Source organism: Protopterus annectens, chromosome 12.part0 (genome assembly GCF_019279795.1).
Source record: "Protopterus annectens isolate FY-2018-M chromosome 12.part0, PAN1.0, whole genome shotgun sequence".
Classification (NCBI taxonomy): Eukaryota; Metazoa; Chordata; order Ceratodontiformes; family Protopteridae; genus Protopterus; species Protopterus annectens.
This window is the reverse complement of record NC_056746.1, coordinates 543,080,236-543,092,735: the sequence shown is the minus strand read 5'-3', so window position 1 is coordinate 543,092,735 and position 12,500 is coordinate 543,080,236. Positions and strand designations below refer to the sequence as shown.

At 40.2% G+C, this 12,500-nt stretch overlaps 1 protein-coding gene across 1 annotated transcript in view; it reads left to right on the top strand.

The window, feature by feature from the left end:
- The window catches only part of FAM20C (FAM20C golgi associated secretory pathway kinase), a 585,432-nt gene that overhangs the window by 226,117 nt on the left and 346,815 nt on the right, over nt 1-12,500 (top strand). The gene's annotated exons all lie outside the window — the stretch shown is intronic.

The following is a 12,500-nucleotide window of genomic DNA, read 5'->3' as shown; positions in this document are numbered from 1 at the left end:
GTAATATGGTTTACACTTCTGTAACCTTGGCCATTAGGGCTTTAAACTGTCAGTTCCATATGTTAAAGTATCAACAACATGTTATTGGATTGCTTAAACTGAAAATGATGTTGATTCCTGACTGTGAGGAAAATAAAGAATTACAGGATTTAATGCATTCTGCTGAAAAGGTTGGAAAACATATTTTGCAATGTGGATTTGATTCTTTAGAGGCCTCTTGCAGGGCTGCTGTTACTGGTTCTGTGCTCAGAAGGCATGCTTGGCTTAAGGAGTAATCTTTACTTGATTATGTTAAAGCTAAATTGTTGGATGCTCCCTTAAATCAGGACCGCCTGTTTGGCAACAAGGCTGAGGATGTTCTTAAAAAGATGGAAGATAAAGCTAAATCTATGCAAACTGTTAAAGATTTCTTACAAGTTCAGCCTCCTAGATTTAGTAGGCAGTGCCCTCAGAGAATTGGTCCTTTCCAGCCTCTTCAAGGTCTTCTCAAGCCAAACCCAGACATAGCAGAAACCCCAGGTTTCAGTCCCAGGGGACATACAAGACTAAACAGTGGGGCGTTTCCACACCCAAATCAGGGAGTAGTAAGACTCCCCTCTATGGAAAACAGTCTCAATGACTTGCTTTTACAATTTCCAAGCACTTCTCAACTGAATGCTCCTTTAGGTGGAAAGATTGGTCTGCAGGTCATAAACTGGGAACTCATTACCCAGGACAAGTGGGTTTTAAATATAGTGTCCCAAAGATACAGATTTCATTTCCACACATTACAACACCAAGCGGGTGGCCAGATCTTCCCCAAATCAGTGGGCTGAGGCCCAAAATCAAGTACTCTCTCTCATAAGCATGGGGGCTATTCAGTTGGTACCTGAATAGGAAAAGGGACGAGGGTTCTATTCGAGACTTTAGCTGGTACCCAGAAAAGGCAATACATGGTGTCCTAGCCTGGACCTTTCTACTCTAAATACCTTTCTAGTGATTCCAAAATTCAAGATGCTGACTCTTCACCAGCTGCTTCCTATGCTAGGCAAAGATGCATGGTTGGCAACACTAGACTTAAAAGAAGCATCCCTGCACATCTCTGTCAGGGAGTCTTGCAGAAAATATCTATGCTTCAAAGCAGGCTACATACACTATCAGTTCCCTGCAGCACCCTTTGCCTTATCTACTGCACCCAGGGTATTCACAAAGTGCCGAGCACTAGTCATTGCATTCTGCAGGCAAAGAAATATTCAAATATACCCATATCTGGATGATTGTCTAATTCAGGCAGAAAGCGAGGACATACTTTTGAATCATCTGGCCTTTGTTCAAAGGGTACTGACTTGTCTGGGGTACACCATAAACGAAAAGAAATCACACCTGGTACCCTGTCAATAAATTATATTCCTGGGAGCAAGCTTGAATACAACTTCCCGGATGGCTTTCCTCACATCAAAGAAACGGATTAATTTGACAACCTACTTCAAAACAAGTGGCCACAAAAACCCAATTATCTGAAAGGCAAATACTGCAAGCCTTGGGGGTTCATGGCCTCCTGCATTCTTCTAGTTACATATGCAAGGCTGCATATGAGGAAACTGCAATTGTATTTCAACAGCCTATGGTGTCAACATTCACAGGATCTAGAAGCAATGATTTCTATCATACCTTGCCTACACCTAGAGTTCCTTTGGTGGGCAGAAGCCTGCCACCAAAACAGGGAACTACCATTCACACTACCCCCTGCCACCCAAACCTTAACAACAGATGCATCAGACTATGCATGGGGGACCCACCTGGCAGGGAAGTGCATTCAGGGCAAATGAAACCCAAGTCAAATACACCTGCATATCAATCAAAAAGAAATGTTAGCTGTACAGAATGCTCTGACAACCTTCAAGGACCACATTCTTCCAGGACAATTGATGATAAAGACGGACAACACCATTGTTATGTGGTACATAAACAAGCAGGGGAGTACACATTCTTACCCCCTCTGCAGACTAACCATGGCATTGTGGAACACAGCCCTGAGCTATCAAGTACATTTACAAACTCAGTTCCTGCCAGGAAAACTAAATACACTGGCAGACGAACTAAGCAGAAACCTCATGGACCCACATGAGTGGAAACTGGAACCAAGGATTTTCAACATGTTGGCAAGCAAATGGGGAAGCACAGATATAGACCTGTTTAACTCCCCCCCAAAACTATCAGTTGGACAAAGTCTGCACAAGGACTCCCCACAAACAAGCTTGGAAAGTGGATGCTCTGTCCTTCAGCTGGAAAAACCTGTCAGTTTATGCCTTTCCTCCTCAGCCTCTACTCTCCAAAGTACTACTGAAGATCAAACAAGACAAACCAAGGACGATTTTGATTGCACCAGGCTGGCCATGCCAACACTGGTACCCCCTCTTGTGCAGTGAGTCACTGTGGGCCTCATGGCACCTGCCTCAGACTCCTACTTTATTGTCTCAGCAGGAGAACCAAATTCTGCACCCTCAACTTCAAACACTGAATCTAGCAGCCTGGCTAATAACATAATTTCTCCTTTACCATCCCTCAGTAAACCAGCGATGGATATCATTTTAGAGGCAAGGACACCTAGTACCAGAAAGTCTTATGCTGAAAAATGGAAAAGATTTTGTGCTTGGAACTAGTCTCAAGGGATCAGTACAACAGTGCCCAATATACCTCAGATTTTACAATACTTAAATGAGATGCTTCATAAGGGTCTGTTTTTCTCCTCCATCAAAATTCATGCCTCAGCCATCTCAGCTCATTATAACACAGAACCTCCCGTCTTCTTTCATCCATTGCTTAAGCAGTTCCTCAGAGGGGCTAAAAATCTATGACCACCCAGGAGAGCTCCAACTCCAGCCTGGGACCTCAACTTTGTATTGGAAAAGCTCACCCTTCCTCCTTTTGAGCCAGCTGCCATGGCAGACATAAAATTCCTTTCTTGGAAAACAGCTTTCCTTTTAGCAATCACTTCAGCAAGAAGGGTATCTGAATTGCAGGCCCTCACAGCAGTGGAGCCTTTCATCATCTTTAATGCAGACAGGGTGCCCTCAGGACCAATCCCTCCTTCATGCCCAAGGTGGTATCCAGTGTGGTCCTTAATCAGTCCGTACATTTGCCAACCTTCTTTCCTAATGCACAGAACAAAGGGGAACGGATTTTGCACTCCTTAGACGTGCACAGAAAACTTAGATTCTGCTTGGACAGAACTAAACCTCAAAGGAAATCTGATCAACTGCTGGTGGCATTTGCTGCAGGGGCAGAGGGGAAGGCTATTTCAGAGCAAACCATTTCCAAATGGATAGGGCATTGCATTCATTTCTGCTACAAACACTATGGAAAACCTATCCCACAGAGGATAAAACCCCACTCTACCAGGGCTGCATCTACCTCTACAGCCTTTCTCAGAGGTGTCCCTACCAGGGAAATCCTTGAAGCTGCTACCTAGAGTTCTGTACATACTTTCACCACACATTACCATCTGTCAATTTTCTTTAAATCCAGAGCTAGCTTTGCCACTGCAATCTTGCAGGGCCTTTTAGCTGGTCCTAATTCTATTTAAATTCCTCCTCCCATCCTTAGCTTTGGGAATATACCCAAAAGTGATAACTGCAAAGTGAAACATGAAGAACATAGTACAGTTGTGTACACTTTACATAAATGTAGATGTTCGAGTGTATTCACTGTTGCAGTCCTGGTTACCCTCCTTCCAGCCCCCTTCTTTTTTTGGATATACCTATATTTTCCTTTGCTATCTTCAAAAACGTTTTGGTGTATTTGCTTTTTTGTTGGAGGTATAACCTTGTATATTTATAGATTTAATTGCTTCCCATTAAGGGGGCACCTGACATCTGGGGCAAGAAAAACTGATGTAATGGTGTCGGCTGCATGTTTTATACCCCTGATGACCTGACATCATGGAAAAAGGGACAGCAACTGACGCAGGACCCAAGACTTTGTTAATCAGGCTGACTGAAGGCTACTGCAAGCAGATAACCCAAAAGTGATGACTGCAACAGTGAATACATTCGAACATCTACATTTATGGTAAGTGTACACAACTGTACTTTTCTTCTTCTAGTTAGAACTGAATCCAACGATATGCTTTTTTTTACTAAATTGTAGAGGGTTCCTCTTACTTATTCCTCATTGTAGCGCCCACTATAGTCGCCACTAAAATGTTGTCACTTCTTGTGGTAGCTCGCACTAAGCTTGCCACTAAAAGCTCGTCACATATTACCCTCTGTCAATAACCAATCTGACACAAATGCATTAACAAGAAGATGGTGACAGTAGAAGAAGAACTGGATACTTTAATGGGTGTGATGTACATTGATGACAAATATGAAAACTATAGACAGGACATTGCAAAACTCCAGAAATGTGTCTGTTTTCTGTCAAAACTTCAATCTTCTCGTTTTCTAAACTTTTAAAGTTATATTTACATTTTAAAATAAAAAAGCTTTCCTGTAATGTGAAGCAGATGCTTGCAATGCCATTCATTCTTAAGAAAGCTAAACCTATTTAGAAGAATAGAACTCATAATTAAGACAGAGACAGAGAAGGAGGAAAATCCCTGAAAAATAAATTACGAGAGAGAGAAAGAGAGATAATAAATGGTTTTCTCTTCCATGTCAACACTAGCCTTTGCAGGCCTAAAATTACAATTTCTACAGTATTATTGTCTCTTTTTTTAGAATGATATGGAAAACTGTACTTTCAGTGACAATAAGGCAAAAAAAATGATTCCAGACAGTGAAACCGCTGTTTAACTTTCACTGGGATTTTTCTGGCCATTGTCATAGTGAGGTGGGTTCATTTTCTTTGTACATCTGTACAGTTATAAGATGTAAAACATATGTAATAAACACAAACAAGTACAGTACTTTGTTGTCTACAGTGCTTCCTTAATGTTTATCACATGGTTTTGCTGTTTTGCACTCCCAGCATATGGCAGTATCGCTGATTAGATATTAAAGAGTAGACTGTGGTTAAGCTGGAAATGTTTTATTCAAGGACTGTGATGTCAGCATTCATAGAAGGTGGAACTGTCTTGACACAGGGGGTAGCCCTCTTTAGTGGCTTTTTGAGATCATAGCACTGTTGGAAATGTTAAGCTGCTGATTTCACATGCAGCTTTAAATTTAATTTACTCAGTTACTATAAATAAGTACAAGGAAACTAAAGGAAATGCTCCATTTTATTTTTCCTATTTATAATGACGTTAAGTCCCTTTCACATAAGACATGCAAATACATAAATAGCAATCATAAACATTTAAAAGACTGATATACAAATGCTATATTTTTTTTGGAAGAATTTAACTATAGATGCTTAAACCAATTATTAAAAGGATAGTAATTTTTTCAAATTATTTTTAAAAAGTGTTTATTTACCATACCTATTGTATTTTCCAGTTAGATGTTTATACACTAAGTATGTGCATATTTGTTTTGTATATTATATTTCTGTGTGTGTGTGTGTGTGTGTGTGTGTGTGTGTGTGTGTGTGTGTGTGTGTGTGTGTGTGTGCGTGTGTGTTTTGTGTGTGTGTGTGTGTGTGTGTGTGTGTGTGTGTGTGTGTGTGTGTGTGTGTGTGTGTGTGTGTGTGTGTGTGTGTGTGTGTGTGTGTGCGCGCACGCATACATGTGTGTGCACGTGTGTGTCTGTGTCAGCAAATGCACACATGTACACACATAGATGCTAAGATAGAACATTTATTTCATATTCTACATGTTTTTATACTCTATAGACCACTGTCTCACTGTATCCAAGCATAAACTTACTAAGCCCCTGTTATGTCAGAGAGGTGGAGTAACTTTGAGCAACCACTGTCCTAGAGAATTATATTTATTTTCCCCTGTGTGAATGACCACACAGAGCCCTTACCTTCCCTTCAACCTTTGCTATTTTGTTGCCACCAGTGTATCTATAAATTGCCTACACTTACCCATGCTGGTTCTTTATTACCACCAATGAAACGCAGTGCTAACAGAGATCATTATTGACTTTTTGTTATGATGTCCATCTATTGTTTCATCTACACCCTGTAAGTTATCTGTATGATAACCGTGGCTGTGCTGTAATTCGAAGGTGGCACTGTTTGTCAGAATAATATTATACCTTGTACTTTTGCTTCTACAAAGCAAGTTCTATGACCTACGTGCTCCATGGCGAATCTTTCCATGATTCCAGTTCACAGTAAAGATTTAAATTAATAATTATATTCATGTAGGAACTCTCTGGGTGGTTCAAAGGGTACACACTCCTGCAGCCCCAGGTATGCAGTAATGCCCATGATCCACTGAGATCCCAAAGTTGCATACCTGAGACCTCTCCTCCACAGCAGGCTGTCCTAGACCCTGGAAAAATCTTCTTGGAGGTATCATATTCAGAACTGTAACTCATCTGATGCCTTGTGCATTTCACTCAGTTGGCACCTCCCTCAACTCAAAACTTTCAAAGTTGACTAGCAAAAAAAAAAAAATTCTTGAAGACCCCATATCTGACACTGTAGCAACCTGCTTACGTAACTGTCAACGCAAAGAGTTTAGAAATAGGAAAAAATGAATAACAACCTCTTCCCACCTCCTGCAAAAATGTGGGATACTGTTCAGAAACACATTTAATAAACAGAGACAAAAGTAATGGGAAACTATAACATGTACGTTGTCAAGGAAGTAATGTAAAATCTGTAAACTTTAATGAAATGTATTGCAAAATTCTACCACACAAGGTCGTTTACCTTTGCTTCTGAAAAAGAGAGATGCAAGATATGGGAAGACAAGACTAAAGGCCTTATAACCCACAGTGCAAACCCTCACCATCTACTTTTCATGTAGCAGCCAGATATTCCAACTGTATACAGGGATGTGATGACATGCCATGGGCAGGGCATTGTTATTATCTGAGAGTTTTCCTGTAGTAGCCCGTGGAGATAACTAAGACTTCCGGATGTGTACTTATGGACTCCTTTCACTCATCCATTCTGCAGTACATGCCACAATACAAAAGTTATAAACCCAGAAGATAAAAGCAAGTACAATTCAGGTTATACCACAGGTATAGTGCATAAAAAGATAACACAGGTGGACCAGTTCTGAACAAAAATCTTAATGTAAGTGAAGTAGTAGAAGTTGCTACATTTGGTTTTGTTTTAATATATTCATTCCTTAGCCTATTTCATTGCAACATAAGAATTACAGATGCTGAGATGCTCTTTAATAATTTATCCTTATCTTAATGTGGGGCTAATGGATGTGTATTATTCTTTGCCTTTATGAGGAAGTCAGCTTTGCAGTAAATGTTAATGGATGAAGAAGGATAGACAAATGGAATTAGTAAGTAAATGTTTTTGTCAGCATGCTTCAGGCATTTACTATGCAGACCAGGAATGTAAACAAGGTGTCACAGGCATCGAACCTACACCCACACAGAAAGCTTGATTCCTGATGATGCCTGGTGGACAGTGTAACAAGGAAATCCTTCACTTTGTTTGTCTTTTACAAAGTTTCTCTGTTTCTGTACTAATGCTCAGAAACCATATTTGAATGCATCATTTAATTCTATCATTGCTATGGCTACTGTTGACTTTTGAATTATTTATTACTGAGCTATTATTGATGGTTGCTTTGACACTAGCATGTCTAGATTCACTCTAATTGTGTAATAAACAAAAGGTGTCCAGAGAGGTTACATACAAATATTTGTTTTTCTTGAGTGAAATAATATTTAAAACAGTTGAGAACTTGCTTATTAGATGAATGTCTGTATAGGATTGCATTAGAACAATACTGGAGTTGCATAGAAAGTCTGCAGAACTGAGATTTATAATGAAGTTTATTAGTTACCCGCACAAACAGGGTAAAACTACAACGCAGATTTGTGATATTTTGGTGGCAGGCTATGGCAACATTTTACAATCTGTTCACAACTTGAATAAATGTATGTATAATTAATAACTGTAATATGAACATTATATTACTAATATAAGTAGGTAGCAATAAATGAATGGCAGGTAAAGATCACATTTCAAGGTAAGGATGGGTTATATGGAAGGGGCAAATGGGTCACAAGCATTTTTAAATGAGGATGCAGGGAAAAGGAGAGTTCGCAGATCAAACTTGTACATTTAGTATGTGAAAACCTAATCTAAGATTATAAGATGTGGAGTCAAGAAGAGGAAACATAAGCTTCATATGACGAAAAAATTGTAAACTTTGCCATAAAAAATGCATGTCCTGTTTATTTCACTCCACCTGTACTAATCAGCACCTCAGTACAACATCCGCAGTCCACATTTCCTTTTTTTCATATCATGCCTCCCTGCTGTATGCTTTGATCTGAGTTTTCTGCTTTATTGTTTGATCTGAGGTCTTCTAGCTTAGTTGGTTACCTGTTGCAGGCCTCGATTCAATCCCAAATGAAAGTGCAAAAACTCAGTAATTTTCTTAGCACACTTACCAAGAAAAAACGAGCAGTCAGTCTCCAAACAGATATTACTGTGTGCGGCTCTTTTTAAGAAAATAATACCGGTAGTTCAGAGCAACTTACTGCCAGAGCTGCTTGTTTTGCCTCTAAGAGAAAGTACAGCTGTGTACACTTACCATAAATGTAGATGTTCGAGTGTATTCACTGTTACAGTCATTACATTTGGGTTATCTGCTTGCAGGTAGCCCTCAGTTGGCCTGATTAACAAAGTCTTGGGTCCTGCATCGGTTGCTGTCCCCTCTTCCATGATGTCAGGTCATCAGGGGTATAAAACATGCAGCCGGCGCCATTACATCAATTTTTCTTGCCCCAGATGTCAGGTGCCCCCTAATGGGAAGCAGTTAAATATAAAAGTACAATGATATACCTCCAACAAAAAAGCAAATACACCAAAAAGGCTTTTAAGCATAGTAAAGAAAAGTAGAGGTATAGCTAAAAGAAGTCAGGGGGCTGGAGGGAGGGTAACCAGGACTGCAACAGTGAATACACTCGAACATCTACATTTATGGTAAGTGTACACAACTGTACTATGTTCTTCGTGTTTCACTGTTGCAGTCATCACTTTTGGGTAGATTCCCAAAGCTATGGTTGGGAGGAGGAATTTAAATAGCATTAGGACCAGCTATAAGGCCCTGCAAGACTGTAGTGGCAAAGCCAGCTCTGGATTTAGAGAAATTTGGCAAATGATAATGCTTGGTGAAAGTATATACAGAATTCCAGGTAGCAGCTTCTAGGATGTCCCTGGTAGGGAACGCCTCTGAGAAAGGCTGTAGAGGTAGATGCAGCCCTGGTGGAGTGAGGTCTGATTCCCTGGGGGATAGGGTTTCCATGGTGCTTATAGCAGAAATTAATGCAATGGCCTTTCCATTTAGAAATGGTTTGCTTTGGAATAGCCTTCCCCTCTCCTGTGTCTGGGTTTGGCTTGAGAAGACCTGGAAGGGGCTGGAAAGGACCAATTTTTAGAGGGCCAGTGCCTACTAAATCTAGGAGGCTGAACTTGTAAGAAATCTTTAACAGTTTGCATAGATTTCGCTTTATCTTCTATCTTTTTAAGAACTTCCTCAGCCTTGCTGCCAAACGGGTGGTCCTGATTTAAGGGAGCATCCAACAATTTAGCTTTAACATGATCAGGCAAAGATTGCTTCTTAAGTCAAACATGCCTTCTGAGCACAGACCCAGTAACAGCAGCCCTGCAAGAGGCCTCTAATGAATCAAAACCACATTGCAAAGTATGTTTTCCAACCTGTTCAGCAGAATGCTTTAAATCCTGTACTTCTTTATTTTCCACACAATCAGGAATCAATATAGTTTTCTGTTTACACAGTCCAATAACATGTTGCTGATACTTTAACATATGAAACTGGCAGTTTAAAGCCCTAATGGCCAAGGTTGCAGAAGTGTAAACCTTCTTACCCCATCTATCGAGCGCCCTGCAGTCTCTATCAGAAGTTGTAGGATTTTTAGCAGTAGAAGCCTTAATGCCCTTGGGCCCCTGTGAAATAGTCTCTGGATCTGCAACAGGATTTTTAAAAAGGAACTTGTGGGACTCAGGGACCCTGTAGTATCTGTCAGGTTTTCTGGGAGCAGGAGGCAGGGAATCAGGGGCCAAACTAAATTCCAAAAAAGCATCATCAACAATGTTTAGTACAGGAGGAATAGCTAAAGGCCTATGCTGAGGTAGGAGAAGGAAATCCCTAAGCCTCGTTTTTGAATCAGAAAAATCCTGGCTTTCCCATTGGAAATGCTCCCTTAGAGTATGTAAGGTTTCACCAAAAGAAAAATCCTCTGGAGGGGAAGCAGAGGGAATGGAGTCCTCTGCATCAGAACCCTCATAAGTATATAAGGGCAAATCCAGATCATCAGAAGAATCAGAAAAAACAGAATCCTGGTCAGAAGATTCATAAACAACTTCAGTCCGGGGGGGGGGGGGTTGGCTACCCCTGATTAGAGTTATTAGATCTTCAGCCATTCTTATCATTTGTTTTTTTAGGCATAGAGGCCTGAGCATGTGGCCTGGGCATAGTATTTTAGGCATGGTTTGAGATTTAGGCCTAAGTGAAGAAGGAGGCATCAGTTAATAAGCAAGTCCATAGGCCTGAATACACCCTCAGAAGCCAATGCCTGCACAGCAGCTCTGGACCCATCCAAGGTAGAGACATCCACAGGTTTCATAGTTGAAGCATCTCGCGGCATACCAGACTCCAAATGGGTCTCAGTAGAGGTCTGCGAATCTGAAGTAGCAGGTATCAGGGGGTGTGAAAGCGCCTCACTGAGTACCGGCGAACTGGCGACTGGCTTAGGAGAAGCACCGTCAGCAGTTTTGGACCTCAGCGGCCTGTCTCTGTCTTTATCTTTGCATTTTTTTGGAATCCCGGTAGTTGAATGGCTAACCAATGACATTTTTGGATAATTAAACCGAGAACCAAAATATTTAGAGGCGAAAATATACCGACGATGGATATGTGCTGATTAAATAAAGCACAAAACCGACAGCAAGGTACATTGTGGTCAGGGCCTAGGCAAGGAATACAGTACAAATGAAAATCTTTATGAGGAATTTGCTTTCCACAAGTAATGCAATTATTAACTTTTACTGACATCGGTAAGGAGCAAGAAAAAGTTTGCTCAATGGGCTACTTAGCTTTAGTTGAAGACTCCTGTTCTGAAACTTGAAATAGAAAATTTCAGGAGTCGGTCGACTAGCACTTGCAAACTGCATCTGCTTTGGGCACTGCATGGCAAAAAAGACTGATGTAATGGCATCGGCTGCATGTTTTATACCCCTGATGACCTGATGTCATGGAAGAAGGGACAGCAACCGACGCAGGACCCAAGACTTTGTTAATCAGGCCGACTGAGGGCTACTTGCAAGTAGATAACCCAAATGTAATGACTGCAACAGTGAAACACGAACATCTGCTAGATCCAGTGACAAATCCTGCTCCCCAGTGTAATAATACAGAAGACAAGTGAGATTATCAAGAAGAACTGGTTCCTGAGGGGAAAACAACACAGCAGTAGGAAAGTTAAAAGGAGGCACAGAAGATGAATAAAAGAAATATATACTAAAGGAACTAAATTAATATTAATTGTTCATGTCCATTTGCTTAGTATGGTGTCTGTCAAAAAGGAAGAGAAAATTAAGGAAAATTTAAGTATAAAGTGGAGGGCTTATGACAATGCTAACCTGTGGTTGTCAGAACAGAAATTCAGGGGGGCGTGGCCAAGGATGAACACAGGATAGCAGCAGATTTCTTCAGCTCCACCAATTTCATTACACTGACAGGAATTAATTACTTAAAAAATTAATTTTTGAAGTAATTTTCTTTCTAAATATGTTTGTTTTATATAGTTCTTGAAGTATATCTAAAAAAGAAAGGAAATCTTAACAATATTCCTGTCAGAAATCACTTTGGAAATGTTCCTGTCAGTTTATCAGTCTGAAATGAGTTCCAGTAAGACAAATTCTCAAGACACCAGCATCAAGAAAGAACTTCAGTCTCTGATAATTATAATCCAGCAACTTACTGCTAAGATGGATAAAATGGATACTAAAATAGACACCTTCATAGAAAAAACTACACAACAAATAGACTTGTTACATATAGACCTGCAACAACAGAAGATCCAGATGACAGGCATAGAAGAAGCTGTGAATGACATGGAAAATAGAATACAAGAAGAGGAAATCAACATTGAGTTTCTGCTGAAACAAAATACACATTTACAAACAAAGCTGGATGACCTGGAAAATAGATCTAGGTGCAATAACATTAGGATTTTTGGACTGCCAGAAAATATTGAAGGTAACAATATTACTTCTTTTAAACAACATGGCTCCCTAAAACTTTAGACTTACCAGAAGCATTCTCTTTTGGTATCGAAAGAGCACATAGATCTATAGCTAATACTAACTCTAACAAAAACTACCTAGATCAGTTATAGTTAGATTTCTATCATCTTTTGATAAAGAGATGGTTCTTAAATCTGCTTGGGCTAAAGCTCCTG